The sequence below is a fragment of the Callithrix jacchus genome, chromosome 11 (assembly GCF_049354715.1).
Source record: "Callithrix jacchus isolate 240 chromosome 11, calJac240_pri, whole genome shotgun sequence".
NCBI lineage: Eukaryota > Metazoa > Chordata > Mammalia > Primates > Cebidae > Callithrix > Callithrix jacchus.
The window spans coordinates 110,026,087-110,040,990 of NC_133512.1; the positions used below are offsets into that span (position 1 = coordinate 110,026,087).

Here is a 14,904-nt window from a genome sequence, read left to right on the forward strand (position 1 = left end):
AGTTAAAAGAAGAAGAAAATCTAGAGCATATTTACTGAACTAATGAATACAGAGTTGAGGATTAGTTCAATCAGAATTTAATAAAAATTTGGATTAACACAAACCTCAGGATGGACAAAAATTCAAGATTAGAAACAATAATGTTTTTTTACTTAAGAATGCTGGCCAGACTCGGTGGCTCACGCCTGTAATCCCAGCACTTTGGGAAGCTGAGGCGGGTGGATCACGAGGTCAACAGATCGAGACCATCCTGGTCAACATGGTGAAACCCCGTCTCTACTAAAAATACAAAAAATTAGCTGGGCACGGTGGTGCGTGCCTGTAATCCCAGCTACTCAGGAGGCTGAGGCAGGAGAATTGCCTGAACCCAGGAGGCGGAGGTTGCAGTGAGCCGGGATCGCACCATTGCACTCCAGCCTGGGTAACAAGAGCGAAACTCCGTCTCAAAAAAAAAAAAAAAAAAAAGAATGCTTACAGGCTCTTAAAGTTGCGTGTAGATCTGTGTCTTATCAATTCTTGCTCCTTAATCCTTGACCCAGGTGCTTTATGTTAGAACTCAGTAGGACAGCATCTCGTCACCATGTTTGCAGAGTGAGCTATTTCTGTCATGTGGACAATAAGAGATAGATACAGCACACACTTGTGACAGGGTTAGTGGGTGCACACAGTAATCAGTGCCTGTAAACATTCTCCTTTCTGGCCCCTCATGGAAAGCTTCTAGCCCCTTGGATATCCTCTTGATCTAACTTACCAGCTCTTCTGGACATCTACTATGTGCACCTCCAGCTCCACTCTCCTGCCTTTATTCTCTGACTACCAGAAGGCTGACCTTCATGGAAAATCAATGGTGGCTTCTGCTTTGCTTTAGCCCATGGAGGAACCGTCGTGAATTCGAAGTGTTGGATAAGAACACGCCTGGGCAGCTTATTTCTCTCCCTCACTGCCTGATTTTGTTGTTGCTGTTGTTGTTGTTTTGTGTATTTAGAGGTTATTCCTCAGGCTGCTCTCTCCTTCTCACTGTAGGTTCTGACAGTGACCCCTTCTAGTTTCCACCTCCGATCTAAAGGTGTAAACCTTTTTTTGTTGCTCATCTCAGTGTGTTCCAACATCTCTCCTTGGTGTTCCTTAAACTCCTCTCTTGCAATTTTAAATAATGCATTCATGAAATTGTCCTCAGTGCATCCATTTGAGTATGCCATCTGCTTCCTGCTGAGACTCTTCTTCCAGTGCTGCTATTTAAAACCTCCATTCCATTTAGACAGGTTTACTCACGGTGTCTTAGATATCCACAGTGGCTTCCCCACCTCCACATATGTAATGCCCTACACCCCTTTATCCCACAGACTATAACCAAACGAAATCTAACTATGCTTAGGTGACTTAAATGGTGGTACAGTTTCTTTGGAAAAAAGTGCTATTTTATAACATGTCTTATTTTTAAAAGTATTTTAGTCAGCATTATTTTATCTGTCCATACCTTATGCAAGCTTCTTTGGGTAAAGTCTGTTTCTTTCCATTTTATGCATTTTTCTGTGGCATCAACCTCTTTGCCATGCACATTGGAACATGTATTTGCTGATTTAAATTAGCTCTGATTTGGAATACTTTTTGAATCTTTTGTGCATTCAAGTAAGCATAAAATAGCTCAACTTTCCACAATATAACAAATTTCCCAGACAACTACAAGCATAACCTACATCTACATAGAACTTCTTAGGCCATCCAATCTGCCCTGATTTTGGGGGTTTGGTGGAGAGCCAGGAATGTTAGGATCAGCTCTGATCCTCAGAAAAATAATGGAGCCTCTGTGTTTCACTAGTGTGCAATTATGGACTAAGTGGTGTGGTGCCTGGTATTGCTAAGCCAGAAATTGTACAGAGTCCCCTCTGTTTCAACAAGCTTCAACTTATGCAGTGTGAAATCAGAGTTCTACTCTCCACCCCTGCCACCACAGAAATCCCCAAACAATTGGCCACAATATAAATAGGGTGAGGGATTTATTTTTAATCAGTAGTTTTTAAATGGAGCCTAGAAGAGAATACTCATTGGAAAGGCAAAAAATATCAAAGTGACCTCCTGGCATCTGGCAATTGGCAGAGATGTGAGCTCCAAAACCAAGTTGTCTGTGCTCTTTCTCCTGCCTTCTCTCTAGTTCCCCACTCCTTTAACTCTCTTCTTCTTTTGTCAACCTTTCTATTTATACATGAGTAGTTTAATATTTCTATTTGGGATTTTTTTGGTTTTGGAATTTCCCAGGAGTATGGTATTTTAATCTTAACTCATAATTTTTCTTGATTGCTTACGGAAGCATTTATTATCGTGATTATTATAAGCGATGATAATGGCGGTATGGTTTACAGCTTATCAGATAATTTCACATATGTTTATCTCACTTGCTACAATTCTATCTGAAATAGAGAGGACAGATTCTTTTTTTTATACTTAAAGAGATGGAGATTCTGCAAGATCTGGTGATTTGCTTTGGATTTTTCATTAAGTAAGTGAGAAAGAACTCTGAGACCAGAGAAATGATATTTGCCAATTAAACTCTACTGCCTCTCTGTGGCATCATGCTACCTAGGCTTTTGGATCTTGTTCACTAATCACTCAAGGTACTACTCACACTTCAAGTGACGCTTCTTTTCTGCTTCTATTCAAGCAGAAAAGAGGTGAGAGCAGGGGCGGAGGCAGCTGTTAGTTCACTAGCTAGGTTCAAGTTCCTTCATCAGTTTGCTCTATAGCTTTCTGGAGGGCAAAGCTCCATGTAATGTACTTATTGGCACTGGTGAAGTGGAAAAAATTAGTATAATGAAGTACTGGCCAGCACAAATATAATGTGAGCAACATACGTAATCTTAATTCTTTTATAACTACATAAAAAAAGGAAAAGTAAACAGATGAAATTAATTCTAAGATTTTATTTAATCCAATATGTACAAAATATTTCACTGTGTAAATTAATATAAACTTATGCATGATATACCTTATATTCCTTTTTTTCCTACTTGTTTTGAAATTCAGTGTGTTTTTCACACTTACATCATCTCTCCATTCAGACTAGCCACATTTTAAGTAATCGTCAGTCACATGGGACTAGTGCCTATTTGATTGAAAAATGAGGCTCTAGAAGAGATGGAAAATTGCATCTTGGCCAGGTAGCAATTGGTAAACTACTCCTAGTTCACATCCCAGTCTTTGATATTTCAGCAGAGCTACAATGGTGTCTGCCTTGAGAATGTCAGATAGCTAATCAAAATATTTATCTGAAAGTCCAAGCAATAAAAAAAGAAAATTTTGAATAGTACCTACTATATTTAAGTTCCACGAAGACCAGGACTGAGCCTGTGTTACTTATTGTTCTATGTGTGATAACTGATTGAATATTTGAAACATTTTTACATTCATTTTTGTTCACAGTCTCTAAAATCTGATGTGTATTTCACACTTACAGTACATTTCCAGTTTGACTACTTACATTTCGTGGGCTTAATAGCTGCAAATGGCTAGTGACCACTGTGTTAGACAGGAGAGGTCTAGATCATTGGGATACAGGATTGACTCTGTCATCAACATAAGTCAGCAGATGAGTGACCCAGAGCAAACTATTTTATTTCTTTTTTACTGTTTACCAAACTCTCTGAAAGCATGAATTCCAGCTTAAAATCCTGTGCATCACCTTATATGAAAAAAGAAAAACAAAACAGCAGTGATATCTGATGCCCATACCTAATCCCATACCCACCTAATCAAAACAGCCATCTTTGCCCCTATTTCAAATAATTTGGCTAATGGAAATGGCAGACATCTTTATTTGTGTTCCACGTCTTCCTCCAAAATGCACAAATACACATGCTACAAGGATACATTGCTAGAAGCCCTGAGAGGAGTTCAAGACACAATATACACTGGGCTTTTTAGTAACTACAACTTGGCCTGTTTTCTGGTGGCTGAGGTGGATGGCAGAGAAACTTGCTTCCAGGCCAGACTCTCTTGGTGGGGCATGAGATGGTCTGGTAGGGAGTTGGTGATTCTAATTTGGCTTCTGACTAGATACTTGACTGCCAAGCAAAGCAGACAGAGTCTAAGTTTAAAAAGGAAACTTAAGAGTCAGGACCAAGGCTGTTGTACATCATGATGCAAACTGTGCTCTGCACAAAGCTGCCCAAGCCAGAGAGAGAGTTTGGAGGAAAATACATGCCCAGTGTCCACTTCTGTGAGCTTGTGTTCACCTGGAGGAAGAGGTGTCTTCTTAAATTTTGTTCAGGCAGTTCATAGGCCATCCACAGCCCTATTAAGGACCTAAGAAGACTGTATTAGCAGCTTAGATGGATGGAAGAACTCCCCGTCCAGCTAGGCTGAAAAAAAAATAACAACCACAACAACAATAATAATAAAAAAAATCAGTTTGAAACTAAGGTCTTAAATATGGAAGCCTTAATATATCTACATTTTTGCCTAAATAAGTATTATTTTTTTTTCTAGGAAGTAAAATAAAAGGGGAAGAAAGATGGTGAAACTGTAAATACATGTATAAGAACAGACTCAAGATACAGTTGTAATGCTCCATCAGCAGTTTTTGTTTGCACAATATATCAAAACTTTTTTCCCTTCAATTTTAAATTATTCAATTTAAAGAGGAAGGTCATAGCACAGAGAGTGTTTAGGGCAGTGGAACGTCTCTGTATGATGCTATAATGGTGGATACATTCTACATTTGTCCAAATGCATAGAATGTATGACACCAAGAATGAACCCTAATGTAAGTATGGATTTTGAGTGATGACTTGTCAACGTAAGTTTATTAATTATAACGTACGTATCACTCTGAGGGAGATGCTGATTATGGCGGAGGTTAGACGTGTGGGGGCAGGGTGTGCGCAGGCAATCTCTATTTCCCTCTCTGTTTTGCAGTGAACCTAAAACTGTGCTAGAAACAAAGTCTATTTTTAAAAAAAGTAAAGTCAGGACATGAGTTTGCCATCTTTATGATGCTGAGTATGGTAGAATCATCCACAGCTTCACATTTCAAGATGAAATATTTCTGTCTTCCTCAGCACCCCGAACAAGAAACTCCACTCTAATTACTACCATTTCAAGTATGCTAGCCCAGAAATTTTATCAATCATATGAGGAATAACTTCTAAAGATATTTAGGGGTGTGTGCTTTTTAAATTCTTCCTCAGTATGGTGATACAGCTTGCGAGGTGGAAGGATGGCTGCCCCATATGCACATACACTAGCTTCAGTAACCTGTGTCTCATCACATCCGTCAGGAACTAGGAGCTAGTTCCACTCCATCTGTTTACGGATCTTACCTTTTCTCTTTCATCTCTCAACTTCACTGTTAAGCAGTTTTAGGCCTAAGCCAATTCAGGTGTTCAGCTCCATCACAAGACCCATCTTATGTTAACCCATTTAGAAGACCAGGAGAGCCTTATATCTTGTTACATTTTGAGAAGAATGCAAAATGGTTAAGTGTCGTGACATGGCAACTATGTAAAAATGAATGAACATATATATGGGTAAAGGAAAGAAGATAATTAGGAATTAACAATTTTGATAGAGTGTTAGGACTAAAGATTTAGTTATTTTCTTTTTCAAGTTTTTAAAATATTGCGCTATTCGACATTTTGATTACTTTTTTTTCCATTTAGAAAATGACCCCACCAACATGCCAAAACTCACCCATCCACTTGACCCTGAATGGAACACAGCCCTCCCTTTCTGTGGGTTCCACATGTGGGGACTTAGTCAACCCAGAATTGAAAATATTCGGGAGAGGAAAATAGATGGTTGCATCTGTACTGAACATGTACAGACTTTTGTTCTTGTCATTATTCCCAAACAATACAGTACAGCAGCTATTTACATAGCATTTACATTGTATTGGGCATTTGTATTATTAGTCTGTTCTCACACCGCCAATAAAAATGTAGCCAAGATGGGGTAATTTATAAGAAAAGAGGTTTAAGGGACTCACAGTGCCACATGGCTGGGGAAGTCTCACAAACATGGCAGAAGATGAAAGAAGAACAGCGGGACGTCTTACATGGTATCAGGCAACAGGGCATATGCAGGGGAACTCTCCATTATAAACATCAGATCTCATGAGACTTGTTCACTAGGCAAATTTATTTTTACTTTTTCCTCTCCTCTTCTCAAGCTGAAGAAAGGAGACCATCCTAGAGCTGTGAGTTGCGTGAGTTGCATTCCCTGGGTTTGGGGAGGGCTAATGCCACCAGTCTTTTGGCCACCCTGGCTGGTGCACCCCATGTCCACTGACTGTAAGCCCAACACACCAGCAGTACTTGCCCAGAAATTGCAGTTCTTGCAGCCTAGACTGTCCTTTAAGTTTATTTAGGATCCCAGAGCACTTTACTCTGTGACTTACGAGTTCTGGGCTGGCCAACTGTGGTTCTGAACACTGGGATAGAGGATTCCCCTCTGAGTAGGCCTGGTCTACTTCCTACTTACATAGGACGCACGTATTTCTCCTCTGGAAATATGTTTCTAGTAACTATTTTGAATACAAAGCAGTTCTAAAAGTTTTGAATTTTGACACAATTACTGTTAATAACTGTTTATTTTAAATATGTCAATAAATAGTAGTTTTTTCTAATATAAAAAGAGTAGATTAGTTGATTTTGATTCTTTAATATCATAGCAAAGTATTAAATGTAATAAAACCAGTTGGATTTTTCTATAATAAATTTGAGCACCTAGTCACCTAAAAAAATCATTGTTTATTGCTGTTCTTTTAAATTTTAATATTTCTGAAAGTTAAATGAAGGCTTTTTGCCTGATACAACAGATTTTTTTCCCACAGCAGGGCAAAATTTTGAGAAATCTGGGCGCATGATTAGACATCACAATCCTTCTCATACATCAGGTACGAATGGTTAAATTGTCTTCATGACTATGAGATTATGCATGCAAAATAAACAAATTTAAATGTGTATACAGTTTCCTGTAATCTGGAAATAAAGTACATGTTGCTAATGAACTGTAATTATTTGTTTTCACACTAAGAGATTTTTGTGTGGTAACTGATGTCTCCTATTAGAAGCGGTCCATGAATTGCCATTACTGAAACTCACCAGTTGTATGGTAAATGGCAAAAGACCTTTTTCTGTTCTTAAGAATTTTAAGGTTTTGAAATCTATTTTTCTCAACACAACCTGCAGAGACTTGATTTTATGGGCAATTCAGATAAACTTTATTCAATCATAGAAATTATACTAACTTAGAAAGCATGTTGTATTTCTCATAATTTTCTATCATTATTTACCTCTTCAATAGTAAAGACTTCCAACCAACTACTAATGAGTTTCTTTCAATGCTAATATTTTGGCTATTCTGAGAGAAGTTTCTCTAGTGATAATATAATTTAAAATATAATTTTTGCACTCAAATATTTACTTTCTTTTCTTGAACTGTTGAGTGTTCATGAGAAGCTCATAGAATCTTTTGTTTCATGGGCCATAAATAAACCCCAATCCACCACTTCAGCACATTCCTTATTGTAATGCACTGTGTAATGTTACAGGCCATTATACGTATGTTTTCTGTTATTGTAAGGTGGCAGACAGCAACATTGAAATGTTTGTTTGTTTTAGAGAGATGGTATGAACTAAATCTTGACTCTTAATGTAATCATTTTTTAACTATAGAAACCTAAATGTCTTCAAGCATGTTTGCCCTTCGAGTTAGCTGATCTATTTAAATTTTTCAGTGTAACAACTCAGTGAAAGATATGATCTTGTTTTTCTTAATTTTACACAAATGAAAAGGTAAGAATATTTCTCTGATTTGTACTTCACTGTGTATCTTTTCTGATGAGATTTGACAATTGATATCAAGCACACTGTGTATATAGGAAGTTCCTAAGTTACATTCTTTGGGTTTATGAGTATTAACAATGCTACTCTCTTTTTCAATGTAATAAAACTAGAATCTAAATTTGTTAGTTTTTTGTTTCAGTATATGATTGTAGTCCTCTTTATGTGGAATGGATGAATCCTAAGTACAGATGGCGGTATCTCCATTTAAACAACATGGTGCACAATTTTGTTTCAAGACTAACATTTTCCTTAAGAAGGGAAGTTGCTTAGATCTGAATTTTTTTGCCTAAAGATTCAAATGTTGGATGTGAGTAATCTACTTTTTGTAGGATGGAGAAAGAATCAGACTCACTTTAAAGCCAAAATATACTGGCTATTAACTTTGTTCCAAAATTAAAATGTTCCCCAAAAAAGAATATAGACAACACTAAGAAGTCCAAGGAAACTCTATGTCGAATGTTTTCATCTGTAACAATAATATTGATGACATTGTAATATTGCTAAGCTTCAGAAATGATGCTGAATGCTTTGTAGATACCACTTCACTGAATCCTCAAAACAACATGAAGTAGCAACTTACATTTATTCAACATTTATTTAGGTATTTTATTTTAATTATAGGATTTAATCCTCAAAATACATTCAGTATAGTTCTGTTATTTTCTATCTACTGATGAGAAAACTGAATAGTTGTATAATTTATCAAAGATCTTTGTAGTGGTTTTCTACAGCCACATAACAAGTGACTGCAAACTTAGTTGCTTATAACAGTGCCCATTTATTAGTTCCCAGTTCCGTTGATCACAATTCTAAACACAACATGGCTGGTTTCTCTGCTCAGGGTCTCACAAGACCAAAATTGAGGTGTCATTTAGACTGAGTACTTGTCCAGAAGTTCTGCAGTAGAATCGACTTCCATGCTTATCAGGTTCTTAGCAAAATTCCCTGTGAACAGCCCAGGAAATGTCATTCATTCCCCATGATTCACTTACCTCCCACCAGGTCCTTCCCATGACATGGGAATTACTATAATTCAAGGTGAGATTTGTGTGGGGACACAGGGCCAAACCATATCAGTATTATAAATAATCTAGAAATGATTGAAATATACAGATGATGTGTGTAGGTTATATGCAAATACTGTACTGGTTTATATCAGGAACTTGAATATTCATGGATTTTGGTTTCCCTAAGGGTGTGGGAACCAATCCTCCACCAATACCAAGGGATGGCGGTATTTTACATCCGTGGTAATGAACATAAAGCAACAAAATTCATGTGCATTTTTATTAGTTCAGGGCAGGCAAAGACTGATGGCTTCTCACACTTTATCAGAATTCTAATTTTATTCTGCAGACGTAAGGGAACACAGAGACTAAATGCCATTGGATTACTAGAGGAGGAGGCCAAAGGATGTAATTCCAATAAGAGTGGGAGGTTGAAACCTGGGACAAGTTACATCTACTTCTGAAGTATGTGAAAAGAATCCACTGTCATTCTAATCTCACTGCCTCTGGCTAGAAATTTAAGTTTCAGCAATTCAGATAGGACATTCAATTTAGAGTATGGCGTTTTCATAGTCCATGAAGTAGAAAGTAAAGTAAGATAGTTTCCCTCAACTTGTTTTATTAGGAGCTTTGAAAAAATGGAGTCAGCGCTTACATCAGAGGACATAAGTATTCCCTCAGGCTCACTTGGGTACTCTGAGGGTCTGACCAGATCTGGGATGCTGTTGGGGATGTCAGTTGGCACTTCATACTTGAGACAAAACTGGTGGTCAAGGACAATGAGAGACCCGTAGGCAGTGGTCACTAAAGCTGTAAATGCCCAGCCTATGAGGTACAGGTGCCCAGCTGCCTTCATGTGAACAAAGAGTGATCTGATGAAGATGTGAGCCTTGCTCTACATTTAATTCTCAACCCTCATAAAGACTCTTGGATATTTAATAATAATCGTGTTGCTTTGATACAACTACACTGAGGCACAGTTTCCATCAGATTATTTTGGGAAATGAAAATGACTATAGTTCCATTTTTCTGATAGTAAACATATACTATAAAATATAGTATTTACAAAAAGTAGAAAATTTTGAAAAGTATTTTTTAAATGCCCCACATTCCACAGATAACTTCTTTCAAAAATTTGGCATATTGCATGTATGTGTGTGAATGTGTGTATGCATACGTACTTTTTTAAACAAAATGGGTTTGTAATATAAAGACAGAATCAACTTCTCATGGGAATAAATGTATATCACAATTTTTTGTGCATAAGTCACATTTTATAGAGGTATTTAATAAATCACATATTGGTTATTGAGAATTTTTCATCATTCAGCTTCAATCATTTTGAAACTACAGTTCAAATTTTTAAAAAACAGTTTGAATATTGCTTAAATATATCTTTAAAATGTTCCACATTGTGTAATGAATAGAAATGTTTGATGTGGGAAAAAAAACCACTTATTTCAAGTAAAAATCTTGCTTTTACCACTTCCTGTATGAGATGAGTGACATGCTGAACCTGTTTGATTCTGTCTTCCATCTGTAAATGGTGATAATACTACCTACTTTGCAAGATGATTGTGACTATTAAATAAGAATATGTGTGCGTATAAACACATCTTATTATAGCACCTGTATGTATATGCAAAATAGTAATCTCAACATTGCTTCAGTGGGAGGTTTATATTACTATACAGCGTGGAGGCTTTCATTATTATCTGATTTGAAATATTTTATTCTCTTGGCATTTTAAAATTAAATCCACCATCCAGCAGAAGGTATGGTTCTGCTCCTTTTGTAGTTTACTGAAAGCATTTTCCCATAATATTATTATTCATAAATATATTATGTATAACTTTAGTTTTCTTGAGGAATAATAGGTCCAAACTTCCAAACTTCAAATGAAAGGTTTCCTCCCCAAATAAATGTTTATTTCCATCTCTGCACTTGGTTTTAGTCAAAAGGCTGAGAAGTAATTTTTTTTCTTTCCATCTCTATGCAAATATGCATTCTTTGATTTTAAGGTCCCAATGCTAAATTAAAAAAACACGTTCAGCTTTAGATAAAATTAAGTAAATACATCTGATGATAAAAATCTGTGCTATTTTCATTGGAGGCCACTGGAATGTGGTCAGATATCTTTTAAAGTATAGAAAATAATTACAAGTCACATTTAACATATTGAAGAACTGGGTGGGCAAGGTGTGCTTCATGTCACCTGAGACCTGAGGGACAAAATCGAGATGAAAGCCAGGAAGAGCTCCTGAGTTACTCTTATTATTTTAGGAAATGTTTGGCCAGGAAAATGAGACCATATAACCAATTCATAACTTTGTTACATCATAAAATTTTTGAAAGCCAATGTAGCAAAAAAAATTGACTCAGCTGAGTAAATTTTTCAGGGTAACGGCTTATTTTTTATTTTTTTTTTGAGACTGAGTTTCACTATTGTTGCCCAAGCTGGTGTGCAGTGACATGATCTCAGCTCATGGCAACCTCCACCTCCTGGGTTCAAGCGATTCTCCTGCCTCAGCTTCCCAAGTAGCTGGGGTTACAGGCACACGACACCGTACCTGGCTAATTTTTGGTAGAGACGGGGTTTCTCCATGTTGGTCAGGCTGGCCTCGAACTCCCAACCTCGGGTAATCTGCCCGCCTTGGCCTCTCAAAGTGCTTGGATTACAGGCGTGAACAGCTTGTTTATTAAACAATTCATTTATGAAAACTCACTGTAAGATCTTTACCTCACTAAACTATTATAATATGAACTTTGTTGAATCCTAATCAATTCCCTGCTTTCCAAGATTCAACTTACATCACTTGAGACCTGACCCCAAAGCCCTGGAAATATCCTCTTTCACCTAGTCCTCCTGAGACACTAAGATGTAGTCAAGGTTATCCTATTTGTTGCTGTGGTAAGTTTAATAATATTAGCTTTGCTTAGTCAATAGATTTTTCTGGTTGGTTTTCTAGGGGAACTCAACTGTTGAAAGTAATTATCATATATGTCTTTTATAATCTGGAAAAAACATTATTGAAGAAAATAAGTCATTTAATAGGCCCCACTGGCTTCAGAATGAACTGTACTATAGACATTTTTGAGCACATAAAATGTAAGCCTTTTTTTTCTATCCATTTTTGACACTATATCAGATCTTTTATTGTCATCAAATAATCAGTGAGAGAGTTCAAACTGAGATGAGATCATCATGTATTTGTAAGACTTTTAATTGCATGGAACATTTTGTCATATTGAATATAGGCATTATCACATTTTTATGAAAACCTTCAAGTTTCAGTTTAAGTTCTTTATGGATGAGGGTCATATAGTATATTTTATATGTCCACAGAATCTTGTATATAACAGAAGTAAACAAATTCTGCTCGTTGGATTAGGAGTTTAAGGACCAATTTAAGACCACTCCCCTTTTTAAAATTCTCTGGAAAAAAATGCATATTTTGTTTTACTTATTTCTCATCTTGGGTGACCCTAAGCAGAATGGAACTCCATGTCATACCAATCATAGCCGACAAGCTTTAAATATGCATAGTAGTGATCAGGTTTGGGCCACTTATATTACTTTTTAAAGGTCCTCTGGAAATAAAAGTTATTTGAAAGAAGCACTAAAAGGAGAGGTGACAGCTAATTGTTTATAAATTATGCATATGAAATGCCAAAGGAGGCAATAGAAACATTTTTATGAACCAAACAGCAAATATCACATCATTTGGGGAACAAGCCTCATTTATTCAATGTGCTGCTTTGTAAACATAGCACAGAGATTTTAATCTATAAAACGGGATAGCTGATGATTACTTTCTTGAAACACGAATGAGAGTTATTACATAATAAACGGAAAAATTAAGACTCAAATCAAGTTAACTTCTTATATGGCTTCAGTATTAACCATCTGTGTGGCTGGGAGTAAGTTATGTAATCTATTAAATCTTCAATTTTACAGTCTATTAACTGCAAATTAACAATGCCTGCCATGTTTATCTCACGGTGATTTTGTAGAATTGAGCAAGATCGAATCATACCATTTGGGGGCTGAAAAGTAGTTAAGGCTTATTTAGTCCAACTAAGTATGGAAATATCCTTTGAAGAAGAAAGTTTAGTACCATATATATGGTACCTTCTGATTTTTAACTCATTCTGAAATTAATCTTCGAAATATTTATGTACTTTCCCAAGAGATGTGCTTATCTCTACATTTGCATCACCCAGCCTGGTACCTGGTATTTATTTTGCATTGGCACTATAAATTTGTTCAGTCTAAATGAATAATTAAGTAAAAATAAATTCTTTCTTCTTTGATGAGTAGACTGGCTCACTTTTCTCCTGTTTTACTCTTCTCTGTGTTAATTTGCTTGACATATCCATAAGTTGGATATGATGATCTTATTCTACCACTCTGAGGTATTATGATAACTTATGGTGAAAATGGGAATTGATCATAAGAAAGGTCTCTTGCTGGAAGATGGTAACATGAGTTGCTATTGAGGTTTTCTAAAAGTTTAGTAAAACAGGAGGCCAGAGGGAGCAAGTAACCGTGAATAGTGGGGTTTGTTTAGAGAGCTGAGGGCTCATACCTTTATGCAGTAAGTTTTCCAACTAACAAATTTTGTAGGTACAGTTTTAAAAAGGTACTGCAATACTTTCCAATATTGCTGATTACATACCTTATGACTATACCTCAATGACTTTATCTACCTTAATTAATATCAATATTGTAAACTCTGTGGGTGCTTTTATTAGGGTAAACTGAGTTATTGGGAGTTACTTGACTCCTCCCTAAATGACTCTAAAGTAGGTGCATAGGAGCCTTAAAAAATAATTTCCCCATGTTTTCCTTTATTTTTATTGGATGCCAATACATTTGGCTGTAGCATGTATTTTCCATTTTCTACAGACTTGAAAACCAGATAACCAAGACTGTAGCAGCAAAATTCAAAAGATAATGATTGATATTCTAAGAGTATCAACCACATGATGTTGTTTTGTTGGGTTTGGCTGGTCAGTCTTTTAAAATTCATTCACTTATTCACCATTTGCCACGTACCTAGGCACTTTACTGGAGACAGGGGTAGAAAGATGATATAGGACACATATTTCTAGATACATGAAGTAGCAGGATTTATACTCCAATTAAAAAAGATGATGTATGGTCTAAAGGAAATACTGTAACCTAGGTTAGCAACTACTTTATTTTTATTTTTGAGATAGTGTCTGACTCTATCTCCAGGCTAGAGTGCAGTGGTACCATCTTGGTTCACTGCAACCTCCACCTACCAGGTTCAAGTGATTCTCCTGCTTCAGCCTCTTGAGTAGTTGGGACTACAGCGACATGCCACCAAGTCTGGTTAATTTTTGTGTTTTTAGTAGAGACAGGGTTTTACCAAGTTGGCCAGGTTGGTCTTGAACTCCTGACTCCAAATAATCTGCCCACCTTGGCCTCTCAAAGTGCTGGGATTACAGGCATGAGCTACCATGCCTGGCCTAGGTTAGCAACTACTTAAAATTCAGTTAAAATTTACAACGGCAAAGTAATATTTTCTAATCTATTTGAATGTTAGTTCCTGATATCATAGTCATATCAGGTTCATTACAATCAGAGTTAATTCTGTATCCTGTTATCTACGAATGAGTTGATAGAAATTCAACCTCATTTCTCACTGAGAAAAATTAAATGTAATTTAGTGTATAGGATCCAGCTCAATATCAGGAAGAACTTTCTAACAATTTGAACTTCTCAAAAATGGAATGTACTTGTTTGCTCATGAGCTTTGCTTTCTTACTATTTATATATATTAAGCTTGTAGTCAAGTAATACCTTCAGTGTAAGCTATGAACCAATGTGAAACCAGTTGTTTTCTAATACTTATTTAAGCTGTTGATTTAAATGCATTCAAATACAGGATTTTAAAATTATTGTTAGATGTTAATTTATTTTAGGTCGATATTTATTTCATTGAGAATATAGTTAATATTGATTCTATCACCAATGCAGTTCCACATTTATTCCAGTTTAACATTCCTGCTTGAACTAGAATCCTTTC

At 36.3% G+C, this 14,904-nt stretch overlaps 1 protein-coding gene and 1 non-coding gene across 7 annotated transcripts in view; one reads left to right on the plus strand and one right to left on the minus strand.

Moving 5' to 3' along the window:
• PTN (pleiotrophin) overlaps nt 1-14,904 on the plus strand; it is a 111,926-nt gene that overhangs the window by 46,151 nt on the left and 50,871 nt on the right. The gene's annotated exons all lie outside the window — the stretch shown is intronic.
• On the minus strand, nt 11,987-12,062 carry LOC118143976 (small nucleolar RNA SNORD81). Its single transcript, XR_004728450.1, has one exon. It is a non-coding gene; the product is annotated as a small nucleolar RNA SNORD81 (small nucleolar RNA).